The sequence below is a fragment of the Pseudonaja textilis genome, chromosome 5 (genome assembly GCF_049901715.1).
Source record: "Pseudonaja textilis isolate UNSWEBS1 chromosome 5, rPseTex1.2, whole genome shotgun sequence".
In the NCBI taxonomy this organism is placed as follows: Eukaryota; Metazoa; Chordata; class Lepidosauria; order Squamata; family Elapidae; genus Pseudonaja; species Pseudonaja textilis.
Genome location: NC_141994.1, coordinates 52993897 through 53011416, shown reverse-complemented (window position 1 = coordinate 53011416; position 17520 = coordinate 52993897). Strand labels below are relative to the sequence as shown.

At 36.8% G+C, this 17520-nt stretch overlaps 1 long non-coding RNA gene across 2 annotated transcripts in view; it reads left to right on the top strand.

Annotated features, from left to right (window-relative positions):
* The window catches only part of LOC148125653 (uncharacterized), a 50370-nt gene extending 36173 nt beyond the window's left edge, over positions 1-14197 (top strand). For both annotated transcript variants that reach the window (XR_015743908.1, XR_015743907.1), the window contains one exon: positions 13931-14197. This is a non-coding gene — a long non-coding RNA (uncharacterized LOC148125653). The remainder of the gene's footprint in view (positions 1-13930) is intronic.
* The last annotated feature ends 3323 nt before the right edge of the window (positions 14198-17520 follow it).

Genomic DNA, 17520 nt, shown 5'->3' with positions numbered 1-17520 from the left:
CTGCTCAATACACAAGACAGAAGGTTATTTTGCCACCAATGCTAGCTCGAGGAGTAGTAGATTTACAACAGTTCCAGTTTATTTCCAGTTGAATATGTCCTGCATCATTAATAGCAGGATGATAACTAATAACTGACAGGAAATCCTCATATAATTTTATGTCCTGTGCTACTGAAATCTTCCTTTTGCTCACTGTTAAAGTTTTATTAAATTTACTTTGCAAATCTGCCAAATAACTTAGTGCTTGAACTGTGGCCTATGTGTTAGGCAGCAAATTCTGCTACAGTGAAAGCTAAGAAGTCTTTATCAAGATCTTCACAGATCCCTTTTTTGTGTTTATGATATATCAAACCGTTCCAAGCAGAAAAGTCCCCTACTTCATGACAGTCATAAACAAGATTTATAATTTAGGAACTTTTAGATTTATTCTGTGTTTTTGGTTTCTTTTAGTAAAAAAAAGATTATTTGCTATTACTCATTTTTCATGATTTCTTTTTCTTTGGCCAAAGTTCTTCTTTAAGAACAGCTTCATATGAAATATTTCAGTCAATGCAGTTTTCTCTGGCACAATCAAGAGCATTTCACCAGTCCATGTCTAACTTTGGCTGGAGAATTTTGGGAGTTGAAATCCACAAATCTTAAAGTTGCCAAGGTTGGACACCCCTGCTCCATCCCCTTCCTGCAGTGCCACAAGGAATAGGGGGGATTCCTGTAGGACCATGGGTTGCTGAAGAAGTACCTTTAATCTTCCCCTTACCAAAATATGCACCTTCCCAGGGGAAATATGCCTCTGAACCTATTGCAAATGCTCAGATAACATCATATATATCTAAACCAAACTCGATATATCAAACTTGCAGCCCGTGGACCGGATGTGTCATGTGCTGGCCACGCCCAGCCCCAGTTTAGCGAAGGAAAAAAAAGTTGCAATACATCACGTGATGACAACATGACACTGCAGGTTTGCTACCCCTGATCCAGTGGTGGGATTCAAACAATTTTTACTACTGGTTCTGTGGGCATGGCTTAGTGGGCATGGCAGGACAAGGATACGGTAAAATCTCCAGTCAGAGGTGGCATTTGCTGGTTCTCTGAACTATTCAAAATTTCTGCTGAAATTTCAGAGCTGGTTAGAATCTGCTGAATACCACCTCTGCCCTAGGTTGTTGAAATGTGCCTGGATCTACTTTTAGTTGGAAGAATTAGCTACATTCCATAATGCTGAATCATATAAGGCCTGGTTACTGCACAGCTGGACCATGTGAACAGATGAAAATGGACAGGGAGCCAAATACCAATGGAAAGCACCATTTTTAAAGGGACAGTACAGGGGTGGGATTCAACCTGCGTTACTACTGGTTCGGTGATTACGTTTTGAAAAGTAATGCTGGACAGCTCCTGAAGAATGCAATAAAAGTAGAGTGGGGGAAAGATAGAGATAGCATTGTTGCAAGATAACAATTCCCAGGGATTATTATTACTAATCTAAGGTTAGTTTTGGAGAAGAAAAACATTTATTGATATTTGGGGGTAATACTGGGAGAACTCATAGTTTGTCCCAAATGCTATGAAGTTACTTTCCAAAAGAGTACCAATATCTAATTACTACAATATTGGAATTTTTCAGTATTATGATAGAGATGCTTCATTATGTGTATTGTGTGAGCCCCATCCCTTCCAGAAGCCATCTTCTCCAGAAATCTTTTCTAATGCATTTGCAATTAGATTCAGCCCGAGCAGAAATGTTATTTATTGATTAATTTTTTTGCTGGCCATCTAACCGCTAATGGTTAGCAAGCAGATGAGCATATATAGGTAGCCAGAGAAAGTATCACACTTTTGGAAATAGAAACAAGCTTCTGACAAAGATCTCTGTAAAGCCCAAAATATTTCTGATATACTTTTCCTCAAATGACTACAGCTTTCCAGAGAAACTGGCTATTTGAACATGCTGAAGAGAACATTTCACTCATTCAACTAAGTCCTTTGAAATGTTGTGTAAAGCCCTGCCTACATCTTTATCCAAGACAACAAATGATTGAATGTCAAATTTTACTTATGGGAGGAAAATAATTCATCTTAGGAACTCTAAGAATCAAACTTGGACTGTATCCTAAATTGATTAAGTGATTATGTGACATTAAGTTGGTGTTAGCTCTTAGTGACAACATAACTGAACATTCAATAGGAATTTATTGCCCTTGTGTAATTATTTAAATCAACTTCCTTTCATAATCCTTTCCAACATGGTGCTTTCCAGACGTGTTGAATGACAATTCCAGTGATCAATAATCAGACACTTCCTTGGAATTTATATTAAGCAAGAAGCTCCTGTATTTACACTTAGTCTTATATGTTAATTTGATGAAGAACATAAGATAATTGATAGATTAATATTAGTGGCATACTGAAGGAAGCAAGAAGGCATGGAAAGATTAGTGAAACATGCCAAGGGCTATCCTGACAAAAGCTATAGAATAAGCTTAAGTAAGAAAAGCCTAAAATAGGAGAGGCTACAAATGAAAAAAAAATAACAATGGAAGTTTAGAAATGAATGAAAAGGAAAACTAGGAGATGCATGTAACTTCTTGTGTGCCAGAAGCAGAAGTGAAGGGGGGGTTGTTGTTAAGGAATGTGCTTGGCAGAAAATAGACTGAATGGCATCTGGAACATCTGAGTGGCAGGTCAGGAAGATGAACAATTCCCTAAAAATAAATCATTCTTTAAAACGAGGCTCTGTGCTATAAAGCACAGGTATGGGAAATGTACAAAGAAAGAAAGATTAGTACAACTATTTGCTGATCCTACTAAACCTACAGTACTTATTACCTATTCGTGTCATTCTGCCAGTACTCAGTGGGATAATCTTTCCATGAAAAAATTTCCCAGCCTTACTTGGAGATTCTGGAGTTTCAAACCGAGAAGAGGCAAATATTGCTCTGATATGGATCTGCAGCCTTTCCTAAAAGTTATGATTAAAACAGGGCAATCTAATATGTACCTGATTTTTCTTTTAAAAAAACAGATCTTTAAGGGTAGAGTCATGTAAAACATTTTAAAACAAATTTAAGGCTAATTAAACAAAGCTAAATTTCCGTTCAATTCATCTACTTCTATATCTCAGACTTCAGCTTTTTTGATAACCCAATTGGAATGGCAAAGTAATAGCTACAGAAGTCTGGATCAGGAAGTGGAACTGAGAGTGAAAAGGCCATGTTTATTCACATAACACTTTAAAAACCATGGCTTATTTATTTAATGGTTAGATTCACATCACCCTAAATCATAAACCAAAGATTTTCAAACCATAACTGGATTTGTGTATCATGTGAAAAATAAACAAACCGTATGGTGTATGAATCCAGTTCAGGTAATGCAAAGTCAGGGCTTTCCGGTTGAACTATCAGGATGTCAGGGAACCAAGCCAGAGATAAAAGAGCTTAGAGCTCTCCTAAGTACACCCAGTTTACATGATTTGACAATAGGACTTTATCAATTGTTGATAACTTTATGGCTGCACTTAATACACAGCTGAGGAAGCGGTTCAGCAAGGAAGCCAGTGTCCAACTCAGAATAGAACAAATATCACCTTCAACAATGGATGAATCTGCCACTTCCAGCTTCTCAGACTTGCACAGATTTTAAATCTCCCATTCCATTTACTTATCCCTACTTCAGAGAATTTTCTTTTGTTTTCATTCAGCTTTGTACACCCTTTTGGCAAAACATACTTTTATCATATGAGGTGCGTGGTTCATGCAGAATAGCAATTATGTTTTCCATCACAGTAAATGTCAGATGTCAGGAGCCCATGAGCTGGGTCAAAGAACTCCTTCCTGAAGCATTTGTCTAACCCAGGTAGGCATTCTGGTCCCATGGATACCACTGAATCCACAAGTGCTTTTCCTTTTGTCCACTGTCTGTACTGATATTGGTATCTTTTTTTTTTTTCATTTTAATTTCTCGTCAAAACATTTTTTTCTCCCCAAAGAAAAAGAGAATTTCAAGGAAATGATTCCAGAGAAACTGGTGTTCTTGCTTTAGTGTGATGGAAAGGTGTCTAACAGAAAAAAGTCAACAGTAGAATCCACCATGAAATAAGTTTAAAAACATCACTAAGACAAATTTGAAAGAAATTCTTAAGCATCCTAAAGAGATGTTTTAAAAAGAAAGCAAAAAGAGAGAGCCTATTTCGCAAGGAAGAAAATATTTGCAAACTTCAAAGTCTTTATGGAACTTACATTACTACTGGGACTTAGTTATTATATTGAATTATCCTACAGGGTCAATGATACTTTTCATAAGTTCTCTAGTATGAATGTCAATAATATTAGCTCAATATCGACTTTTTAAAATATAGAATTTAAAAAGTGGAAAATATTAAATTTGAAATGTAATACAACTGAAATTTAATCAGTTTTCAGCTTGTCCTCATTTAAGATGCATCTCTACCAGTTTCTAAAGGAGGGTTAGGAGTGGGGAAGAGAATTTATATTACAAAACACACTTTAGTCTAGTGGTTTTACCAACCCAGCCCATAGGATTAGTTTATAGTCCAGTATACTGGTCAAAGCTGGAAAAAATGATTAAACTGAGTAAATCATGATTAGGTTAAGACTGGAAAATCATATTATGAGTACTGCTTTATATAGACTCTACTCTTTGAAATTACCATGATATTCTCGTGATACTATTCCTTGGGAAATTGAGCTAAATAGGTTTTGCTGTACAATCGATAATAGTACAGGTAGTCTTTGACTTACAACCACAATTGAACCCAAACTTCCCCTTGCTAAACACCACAGTTGTTAAAAAAAAGTCATGCCCCATTTTGAAACCTTTTTGTCATGGTGGTTAAGCAAATCGTTAAAGTGATTATGGGAATCATGCAGTTGCTAAGCAAATCAGGCTCCCTCCTATTGACTTTGCTTGTCAGAAGCTTTTTAAAAGATTGCAGGTGTGAAACCTGAATTTTTCCTCTTGGCCTTTATGGAAATAGAATTGGAGAAAAAGTTTGGAACTTTGTTATATATATGTTGACAGCCACAAGATTATTGTATGCATAAAAAATAGAAGGACACTTTGATTCCTACTATGGAAGAATGGTTGCAGAAGTTGATGGACTTGGCTGAAATGGCAAAATTGACTACTTTGCTTAAAGAAAAGAACATAAATACTTTTGTTTCTACATGGAAACCACTTCTAAACTTCGTGCTTGATATGGAAAAGAATGAAACTTTGATTCTGGGTTTTACAGATTAGACTGTTAGATTCTTGTAGAAATGACTTATACTATTATGGTAAAAAAAATTGTGTTCTATCCAGTCTACTGTAATAGATAGAGTCAATGTCAGTGCTTCTTTTTCTTTTTTTCCCCTTCCCCTTCCTCACTTTTCTCTGCCCTTTCCCCCTCCCTATCCCTGCCCTTTTATTTGCTTTCATATTTTGTATTTTATAACACTTTATAACCTAATAAAACATATTCATATAAAAAAGAAGATTGCAGATGACAATCCTACAACTATTGTAAATGCATGGTCATTGCCAAGCGCCCAAAGTTTGATCACATGACAGTGGGGGATGCTGTCACAAGTATCATAAGTCACTTTTTTCAGTGCCGTTGTAATTTTGAATGCAGTGGTGGGATTCAGATATTTTTACCACTGGTTTGGTGGGTATGGCTTGGTGGGCGCACTTTGTGCGCATGCACACACTTTTCATACATGCGCATGCCAAATGTACACAGGTGCAGAGGTGTTTACGCAGGCGCAGAGACGTGCTAACTCACCTCCTGCAAGCCTGCATGATCCCAGTCACTTCAGCAGCTGCCACACAGCACTCTTCTGTGCCGCACAAAGCAGCTGCGCTTCAAATTCAGAGGATAAAGGTGAGTATGGGAGCCCGGGCAGGTGGGAGGACCCAACAGCAGAGTGGCGGAGAGAACCGGTTTGGTCTCCGCTACTCATTGCTTCTACCAGCTCTGCTGAGCTGGTAGAATACCACCACTGTTAGAATGGTTCTTAAACTAGTGGCTGTAAGTGGAGGACTTACCTGCATGTGTATTTATTTTCAGGTGTGTATGCTGATCAGCCTTGCAAATCTACAAAATTAATAACTTTATAATATGATTGCTCAGGCTTTTTGTGGAACATGCACCTGCACTGGTGCACCATCCAAGCAGAAGATTTTTTCCTTGGTGAAGTGCTTGGCTTGCTTGTAAGAAAGCAAATCAGCTACAGGTACTTCTTGAGTTCAGAGAGCTGGCTGCAAGACAGCACTTCATTAGTAGTTGGCTGTTATAGAATAATGATTCTATGACTTCAGGGGAAAGGTAATGGTGAAAAACAAATGACAACATATGAAAAAGAACAAAAATGAGCAATTAATGCTCCGATATAATAATAATATTGGAAAAACAAAGTAATGATTATGGACTCCATCCAAAGAATTGGCAAGTCAAAACAAAACCTGCCAGTGACTCTGAGAGTTATGTAATCTCTTGAAAAAAACATTATGAAATTTCAGATGTTGATTACTTTGCTGAAGTCAGATCTCACCCCAGGTGCCTTCAGCAGAGGCCCAGACTTGCCGTGAGTTTTCAGAAGACTCCTCCCACCGTAAAGGACTGGGCTCATTTACTTTTATTTGGCAAGATCAGGACTAAGGGAGTGGTAGTTAAGAACTAAAATAGTCTTCTGTAATCTGGCACCCTTCAGAAGGATTAGATAACAGTTGCCATAAGCACTTGTATGGTACATTGGGACTTTATTTGAGGCTTGTGTTAAACTTCTTTAAGTAAGAAGAACACATCCATGCAGAGGTGGTATTCAGCAGGTTCTGACCAGTTCTGGAGAACCAGTAGCGAACATTTTGAGTAGGTCAGAGAACAGGCAAATACCATCTCTGACTGGAGATTTTACAGTATCCTTCCCCTGCCATGCCCACCAAGCAACGCCCACAGAACGGGTAGTAAAAAAGTTTTTGAAACCCACCACTGCATACATGCATACATGAAAATGGATTAAAACAATTTCACTCATTACTTCCTACAATGCTCCTTGCCCTAATTTCAAAAGCCATTTGTAAGCAATGAATGTCTTGTGTATATTAACTATACTGGTAGATTACCTTATCATTCCAATTCAAACTCCTGATAACAGTCATCTTTCCTTCCTCAATAATTTCTAAATTATGAAGAAAAAAGAGAGAAGGTATTAGAAAGAAAGGAAAGAAAGGTTGCCTGAAAAAAGAGACTGACAGTCCTGGCCCCACCAATCATTAAATAATTATGTGGCCTTGAATAGATCAACCGCAGGCAGGCAATTCTTGACAGGAAAAGGCTGCATGCAACAATGGTGCTATGAATGACACATATATACATCTTCTGAGTTTTATAACTTGGTAATATTTACAAGTAGAACATGAAATGTTGGACCACGACTAGAGAGAAAGGAGCTAGAAGAATCTCTACAGATATAAAGGTGTTTGAGTAATTATGGACCAATATTTCTCCCAGCCTTACAACTATGACAGAATACGAGGAGGAGGAGGAGGAGGAGAAGGAGGAGGAGGAGGAGGAGGAGGAAGAAGAAGAAATTTTTGAATAAGGTTCTATAATCCCTCTTTGTTTTTTGCTATTGTTTTAGTATATTAACAAATTATTGAAGAGTGAAGTAAAAGAATAACAAAAGGGAGTACCACAAAAGCAAACACCTGCACAATATTTGACAGTATATTTCAATACATTTGTTTCTTCATAAATGAATTAATCAGTTTGTATGCCCAGCAAAATTTCTAAACTCAGAAAAGAATGTATTAGGAATTAAGGTCTTAATAAAATTTTAAAAAGGGATTGGTTTTGAACACCATTGTCCTAAACTGAGGTTTTCTTCAAGATTCTTTGTAGTTATATTTGTTTCAGCCAGTGCTACTTCCCATCTTTTAAATATCACTTTTCTGGGGTTAAATGCATTTTGCCTTTCTCCTTTCCTTCAATGGGCAGCAAATCTGTTTATAGTCCTGGGTGGTGATACCAAAGTGAGGCAAGATTGCTGTTATCTTAGTGAAGAAATTCAGTTGGGAGGAAATTGGGAACCTCAAAAATGATATAAAAATAATTAATAATCTTTTATGGACACTTCTTGCTGGGAAGTTTGTAGATTCCTTTGGGAATGCTGATCCTACCCTAATATAACAAACGTGAAGCCAACTCACGTAGTTGACTGGATCAGAAATGGCTGTGGTGGAAACTGTGTGTGATGGCCTAATGTCCACTGAGATAACTTAGATTTTGCTGCTGGTACAAAGTAAACCCAAAAGATTTTCTTAATAATCAGTTTGAAAAGAGGTTAATTTCTCCTACTAAGCACAGCCCTGCAGTTGAAGCAAAATTCCTATTGCCATAGCCAACAAGTGCTTTGATTGATGATTCAGGACTATAACACAAAATAAATATAGGTTTGCTGAAGGGTTTGAACTATATGCATATTTATAATAGCTTATTTAAAGAGCTCATCCAGATTCACATAACAGTAAAAAATGAAGTGAAATGCACAAGTTATTTCTCTGAATTTCTTCTTTTTCTTGTGCCATATCTGTCATTGGACGTTGGCGATCATGTTGGTGATCCTATTTTCATGAAGAGCCACATTAAAAAGTGCTGCTGAGTTTCGTCCAAACCAGTCCCTTAGATTTTGAAGCCATGATGTTCTTCTTCTGCCTGGTCCTCGTTTGCCTTCAATCTTTCCTTGGAAGATTAAGTGAAGTAAGGCATATTTTTCTGGGTGTCGCATCACATGTCTGCTGGATCAAAGTATCTCCCTAAAATATGTGTACTTTCCACCATGTATCCTCTTTCATAATGAAGTATAGGCTTGGTTTTTAGAGGAGCTCATTCTTCAGTAGAGACCCTCTATTAGGGGATTGTTCTTGAAAGATAAATGTTGAGTTTACCCATGGAATGTTTGCTGCTTTCCCTAAATGGATGTCTTCACATTTCTTACCCAATAAAATAAGATGAAGAGATGGCAAGTGGGCCACAGGAACACCTTCAAAAATCGTCTTCATTTCAAGTGGAATGAAATCCAGTCAGTCCTGCACTGAATCTCAGCATTGATCCTCATGAACTAAGAAGGCATTTCTGAGAAATACCCAGAGCCTCCTCCTCCTAATCTCTCTGTGTGGGGAATGCTTATCCTCTGACTGATCTTTTCATCAATGAACCCATGATATAAAACAGGTCTCCAAAGCTTTAGACAAAAGCTTTTGGAGAGTTATCTGGAGATATAAAGGAATACACTTTCAGCAAAAAATATCTGTGTGTACCATTGTGCTACCCCCGAGACATGCCCCCACTTCCGCTGAGGTAGGATCTCACCTTTTGGCCTACAAACCAAATCTACAAAATGGCTTATTAAAAAGCAACAATTTATTATTATTATTATTATTATTATTATTATTATTATTATTATTATTATTATTATTTATACAATGAAGAGAAGCAAAATGTTTTAGTGGCTTTGGGAGGAATACCTAAATCACTAATGAAAAATATTTTAGGAAGGCCTTTGCTGTTTGTAGTAAATTGTCCATATTTAAAATGCTTTTAGTGTAGTTGTTCATCAGTGACTCGTCTACATTTTGTATTTGAGTTTTGCAGTCATCTATAAATTGTTATGGGTTGTGAGTCCTATAATCCTGTGGGAAATAGGTAGGATATCAATATTTTAGATGACAAATTCAATCACATTACCCTTTTTCCTGAAAAGAAAAATAGATGCATAGTTCTTGGTGCATGGAAACATTTATTTAATTTTGTTTGCATACATATAGTAAATGAAGGAAATGTAATGGCAATCTATGCTCAAAATATCAGTTCAAAGAAATAAGTCTGTAAGATCTCGGGAATTCTGCTTTTATTTCTGCTGCTGAGAGATATTTGATCTTACTTGTTCTTAAAAATATTTAGACTAGGTATTCAGCTAATGCCAACCTGATTTTTTTTTTAAAAAAAGAATGGATTAGTGCAAGAGAGTTTACACAGAGACATAACGCTTGTTTATACTGTATAATAGATCCAATCACAGTGGCTGCTTGATTAAAAGGATGACTATTATTGCTACTACTTTCAATTTATTGGTTACAAGTACTATGAAAAGATGGTTACTTTGGAGAAAAATGTAGGCCACCTTGGAATAGATATGTTTTGATGTGCTAAACAGGCACTTCATTGCTCTTGGCTAACCTGTTAACCACATGTAGGGAGCTCTCTGGAGAAGATAAAAAGCACCCAGTAAGAAACATTGCAGTCATTAGACCAAATGTTTAGAGATATAGAGACCAAATCAATCAGTGCTAAGATTTAGACATTGGCCATCTGAACATGAAAGGATTCCTGATAAGGGAGGCATGTTTAATTTAGAATAGAAATTGGTTGCACATTATTTTGGAAGAGGAAAGAGGCTGTTCTCAACTTTTACCGAGCTAAATATTCCAGTTATAGATTCTGTCTTATGTTTTCTATTTTGTAACAGTTTTGTACATTATCTTGAAAAATAGTGCACAATAAATATATCAGACTAATAATAAAATTAAAATAATTTAATTATAATAATTCTTATTGTAACTTCTGGTTTTTTAGATTGTTGTAGAATGCTCCCCACAATGTAAGAAATCAATTATCTTTTTAGATAAATTGACTGTCTTTCCCCAGGTCTTGGAATTCAGGGGTATATAACTTCTGAACATGGAAGTTCTATCTAGGTCCTATTGATAATAACTTTAACTAAACTTCCAGAAGTTTCACTATCCAACTTGTTGAGAAACTTCTGCAAGTAAATAACTCAGTGAGCAACAAGGACTCCAGCTCTGAGCTACATATACTTTCATCTATTGGTAATGTCTTTTATTACCTTTCATTTTTCCAGTTGTTATTATCTTTCAACTTTGCATTTTTCTTCCAGTGCCAAATAACCTGTTTACCTTGCAACCAATAGTTGCAATCAGGTATATAATCTAGAATATAACAATTAATTAGAAATCAAACAATTTTTATATCAGAACATTTACTAAATAATCAAAACAGGGGTAAAACAATTCCAGTAGGACATAATAATCTGTTTCAGATTTGGACCTCCTAATATCTCATGTGTTGGTTGTACAGAATTTGGAGAGAATCCCCATATAAAGCTTTCGGAGGGTCAAAGCTACTTCCAAAAATTCATTATGTATTTGAGACCCAGGTCAAATAGCTCTTCAATCCTCTCTTCTCCTTAAAGGACTCCTTAAGATGTAAATTAAATTTGATTGCTTTTAATTTTAGTGGCTTTCACATAAAAGTAACCCTCTTATCCATCATAACCAGATATTTTATTTACATAGCCTGAGACTGGATACATAAACATACACCTTGCAAATCAAATAGGAGGAATAATACCACTTAGCCTTTAAGTAAATCTTAGTGCTTATGTTGCTAAATTCTTGGAAACATTCCTGCAGGAGACTAAATCCCCATCTTCATTTGGTCTAGTCCAGGCAAAGAGAATGTGATAACAAGCATGCTGTTTGCTTTTAAACTTAGCATTTGAGCAGCTGCCAACTTAACCATCTGCTTACACTCTTGAGTGCAAGGATGGTAAAGCTGTTGATTTCTTGATATTGCTTGCAATACGGATCATGGCATATCATTGGCTGTACCAGCCAGGAGTGTTGGAAGCTCATAATTACTCTGTTCAATGTAGAGTGATGCTCTGGAAATTCCATGAATCCTGACATTTTGAAATTCACCTAAAATGACTTGAAAAAATAAATAAATGCCTTAACAGATATTATTAGTGATATATTTCAGACAGCAGTAGCCTCCCACCATTGCCTTGTATTTCTAAATCTTGTAAATAGATGGTTTATTTAAAAAAATTAAAATTAATAATAAGACAAATAGGTTTATTATATCAGGCAAGGCAAGGCAAAGACCTTTCCATAAAGTTGAAGATGTACAAAGGGCAAGGAATTGTGTGCTATCATAGAGAAAGATGAAGAAAAAGAAGACTGAATTAGAATTAGTGTGATTAAATGTTGGCTTAAAATAATCAATGAAGGCTTTAACTATTGGGAGTTTGTGCAATGCACTTACATAGCTGAGAATGTTTCTTATCAGGATGCCTGTACAAGTGGCCAGTACCTAATCTATAACCTGACAGCTTTTATGTACTACACCCTTCACTGATGGGTTTACCTAGCCACTCATTCAGCCTGTCAAAAAAGAATTGCAAATGCCTTCTCTGATTAGTTTCCCTGGCTGATTAGCATGCAGTTGCACTCAGGGGATTAAGTTCTCCCTATAATGGATTTAACACCTACATATATCATTCTGGAGAAACATTTAGAGTTTGAACTGCATATGAGCTACTTACACCAACTTCATCTTAAGAAGAAGAAAAATGAAGCTAAATTTAGTCTTGAATAATTGATTATGGTGACCTCCAGGGGAAAAAAAGCATGAACTGTAATATAAGAAATCCCATCTCTGGTGTGTCTCTTAAGAAAAATAGTTTCCAACAACACTAGAGAACCATTAGTGTTAGTACAATAACAAGCTTTATTAGGCAAACTGATACACATGTCCAGGGGAAAAACTGTACTTTCATAGAGTACAAAAATGAAACAATGAAACAATAATTTTGTAAGGATATGTTATACTGAATGGTATTTCTAGTGAATATGTATGTAATTGGGACAACTGGAAAGCCTAGATTGGTATTTCTCTAATCTGGTAACTGGTAATGTGTGGACTGCAACTCACAGAATTCCCCAACCAACCATTCTGTTGGTTGAAGTCCACACATCTTAAAGTTGTCAATATTGAGAAACACTGATGCAGACCATAGGCTCCTGGACACCCCAAAGATGTTTTTTTCAGAAGGCAACTGGACTTTCTTGTCTTTTGAAAAAGCACCTTTGGGACAACTGTGACCTGGATGACAGAAAATCTCCATAGACAAGTTCCTGGATAGTGATAGCAATAGCACAGAACATGGCTGCCTTCCTCAAGATATCTCTATGCACATCCACCAAAACAAACATCACTTTTTCCTCATCCAACCTACTACAGCAGTTTAACAATAAGAGGGTTATTGTGTTTGAGGACCAACTCTTACTGGATAGGGCAATAGAACATGTGTAATAGCAATAGTACTTTGATTTATATACTGCCTTATAGTGCTTTCCAGCCCTCTCTAAGCAGGTTACAGAGTCAGCATATTGTCCCCAACAATTTGGGTCCTCATTTTACCCACCTTGGAAGGATGGAAGGCTGAGACAACCTTGAGCCTGGTGGGATTCGATCTGTTAAATTGCAGGCAGCTGGCTGCAGCAGAAGTAGCTTGCAGTACTGCACTCTAACCACTGTGCCACTGAGGCTCTTGGTTGTAATGGAACCAATGTCTTCTGACTGAGAAAGTCATATTCAGACCTGAACTATGGTGATGTTAGCCTTTGCCCCATCTTTTTCCTGGAATATTGGTACATCTATAACGAAGGTTGCATAACCATGAGAGAGAAAGATCAGATCCATCCTGGAAAAATCTAGGCTATCATTAAATAATTGCCATATTTCCTGCTATTTAGTCTCATTGAGATTTTTGTGGCCCATCCTTTGGTAGAGCTTTCAAATGGATCAGAGCCAAATCACTGGAAAATAGCTTTTTTTCCCAAAAAGTTTTGCTTCCTGAATTAACTTTTGTTAATTATGATAGACCCTTTCAAACTGAACACAAATATAATTTGTAAAAATATTGAGAAATATGAAATTAACTTTTAATGACTCTAATGTACATAATTGCATAATGTTTCTGACACACATGAGATCAATAGGATTAAAGTGTTTTGCTGGTTATTTTTGTTTGTATTCAGTGTCCAATGCATTTCACTGCAGGGTCCAACAATAGTCAGCCACCACTGATGGGTTCCAATTGCCCTGATACCATTTCTCCAATGTGACAATGTTCTGATGAAATCTTTCATCATGTTCATCCTTACTGCACCCAGATTTTCAGGTAATAAGTTCAAGTGTGAATGCAGTACATGATTCTTCAATGACATATTTCCCTTCATGATCTTGTATGTTGTAAGAAGTTTGTCAACCAATTGAATATAGCTTGGAGCTCTGTAACTGCCAATAAAATTCTCAATTACAGTCTTGAATGCTTTCTGGGTGATTTTCTCTAGCCCCACTAACAGATCTATAAGATACACCAAAAAGTGTTGAGGAAGCAAAATCTTTATTGTCCAGTATATAGTGCTCTTTTTCTTTAAATGGGTGTTTATAGTTCTTTTAGACAGGTAGTTGCCCACCTCCAAAAAAAACCCTCTAAATGGCATTCTTTATAGATTCATTAGAATGCCTTAGAAGATGTTTAAGCTTCCCTTTCCAAGGTTTCAAAATCACATGTAAAATTTTCCTTATAAGATTATTTAGGATGAAAAGCAAACAGAACCCAGAGCAGTTGATTAAAGTCCATGATTGATGTTAGTAGATTAAAGGAAGGGACTCAAGGGACCAAATGTAAATTTCTTTGTTCTTGCTACTGAGGCTTTCTTGTTATATGTGCTGGTATCAGGTGATTTGCAGTAATCCTGGATTGGATGATGGCAGCTGGCATTAGAGGAGAATTGTGCCAAGATCTGCTGACAGTGGAGCTTGCTTCAGACAGTTCAGGTATCAACTACTTCAAGGGAAAACATATCTGGTTGAATAAATAAGGCTAATTAGCATGATGCTGCTTTTAACATTTGTTCTCATCTTGATTATATTGTGTTTTTTTAATCACTTCAAGAAATCAGATCTGTTTAATTCTAGATAGACATGAAAAACAATACTATGGTGGGATGCTTCTCACATCACATGAAAAGATTTTATAAAAGGCAAAGAAATAAATAGAAAAATACTACGGAGGCATCCTGAAGAGTCATTTTTGAAAATAGCTATAAGTAGCAAATGAACCAAGTACCTACAGTGGGATTTACCAGGCCAAGTAGAGACCTACTGTCTTTTTCTGAAGTTCAGAGAGCGAATCATTACATGCGGGACATCTGTAGTGGCCTTCCAATATGATCAGTTGCTGTCTCTGTCTAGTTACTTCAGTACCAAAGAGAACAACATCCATAGAAACCTCTTCCAGGACCCCTGATTTGAAATGGGGCCTTTTCTGATGACTTTCAAAAATAGCTGCTGAAAGACAATCTTCATCCATTTAATGGATCTTTCAAGCATTGAAAACTGTGGGTTTCGTAGCTTTTTTTTTTTTTCATCCTCTGCAAATGAGTCGTGGCTAGCTGTTAATAATAATATAGCAGTGTGAAACATACCTTAGGAAACCTGAAACACCAAAAGCTTGACTCTAAAGCTTGGGTCCATTTTCCCAGCAAATGTATTATGGTCTGCAAACCAGAGCCAATTGTCAGCGAGGTCTCAAGGAAAATTGCTCTTGGAAAGGGTGGTGCCTCGTAGACTCGGATGATTCCTGGTAGAAAACGTGGCAAGGATATTATTTTCCATGGAGAGAATCCCACTGGAACTCAAAACCCAATGTCAACTCAGGGAACTTGAACCCACAGAAAGCAAATTCTGGAAGCAGATTTTACTGTAATGCCTGTTAACTAAAGCTGCTAGATGTCACATGGCTCCATTTTCTTGAAAGCTTTTGCTTGATGTTCCCTCTATTAAAAGAAAGGTTTTTTTTAATAGGACAATTTATTTAAAATTGGTCAGTGTGAGTAAACAGACATTTATATTTTCTAGGAGAGAAGACTTTACTGTGTTCTCCATCGTGCTTATAGCAATTTTAATTTCGTCCTTCATGTTTCTGAACTGAAATTAAAATGAATAGCTTTCCAAAAATGTCTTTCTTCTATGAAAAGTCTTCTATTTTTCTGTCCTACTTTAGATTCTTTGAGATTCCCTTTTAATTTCTTAGGTGGAATTTCATTATTGGAAGTGATGGATAGCTCTATTGCTGTGTAGTTGTGTTTCTGTTACACAATGTCTGTTCCTCTGAAGTCTACAGGACTATAAGACCCTAATTTGGAAAAAAAACTTAATCTAAGGAGTATGGCTGTGCAAACTATTTGAATAAGAAGGATAACCAGGACCAATTTTTCCCAACAGGAAGCTTTACAAAAGATGCTTTACAAAAGATAATCTGAAAAGAGGTATTTTGCTCATGTTCCCACATGCTGTGAAATCATTCATAGTTTGTGCTACCCTAATAAAGAATTTCTTCATGAAGACATCTTTTGGAATACAACTGAAGTGCATGCTCACAGACATACAGATGCACACATACTTTTTTTCATTGAAAATAATATCTCAAAGTTTTTATATGCATCAGACTGAACAGTGTATTTAAAAATGCAAAATAAATTCTTAGTGCACACTAAATTGCTGCTAATCCTGTTGGATTGAAGATGCACATAAACCTCGGTAAATAAGTAAATTAATTAATTAATCTACAGGGCTAAATAATCATTCTTATGCAGTGCAGCTGTCACAGAATCCATGCAAGGTTACTAGAGTAACCAGAGTAGTAGAATAATTTCCTCCTTTTTTAAAAAAAATGGTAACTTTCTTTGAAAACAATAAAGACTATGGCTGATTTCTACCGTATTGGCATCTTGCACACCAGTTTTGTATGAAAAGACAGACAGGTTTATGCATGCAATGAAGCCACACAGCTGGCTGCAACAGATGGCCTTTCTGTAGAGACAGGTTGACATATTAGCATGTTTGCCACACTTTACATAATATCATCTGCCTCTTGCTGCTTTGATAAGCCTGCCAAGCGCATGTTGCAGGAACAAGGGTGGCCCGCTTTGTAGATTCATGTGTAGGCTGTTCCGCAAAGAAGTCATCCTTACTTGATGGTGGTTTGCCCGACTTACTTGTTTTTCAAAATACTAAAGCTATATAAAAAAGACTTTCATAATGATTAGAGATCTGAACAGGTGATTTAAATTGTTAAGCAAGTCATTTCTTGCTTATCTTATCTGCTTTTATTTACCTCACAGGTTATAGTGAGGAAAAAAAAACTGCTATGAATGCTGTTCAAGACCAGCTTAGAGTAGAAGTTCATACACCCTGAGGTTGCTCAGCCCGGGCAAAACTAACTTTGCACATCTACACACTTTCAATGTAATTCCTTGGATGAGTCAAAAGAAGCAAGATGGTGGTGCCACACTTTATTTGTAAACATACCAACATTGCATATACAAAATGGCATGGCGTTGATCACAATGTGATTGTCATATTGCCTGTTTTGACTACCCTGAGACTACCACTCTTTCCAGTTATGCCCTCTATACCAGCAGTTGCCAAGCAGTGGGCTGCGTCCCACTGGTGGGCCGTGAGAAAATTTTGGTAGGCCGCAGAGAACTCTCACCCCCAGAGTACCCCTCCAAAGTAATTAATCCAGGCTGTGCAGAAACACAAGGCTGCGTCATCCACATGGCCCGCCGGAACCCTCCCTG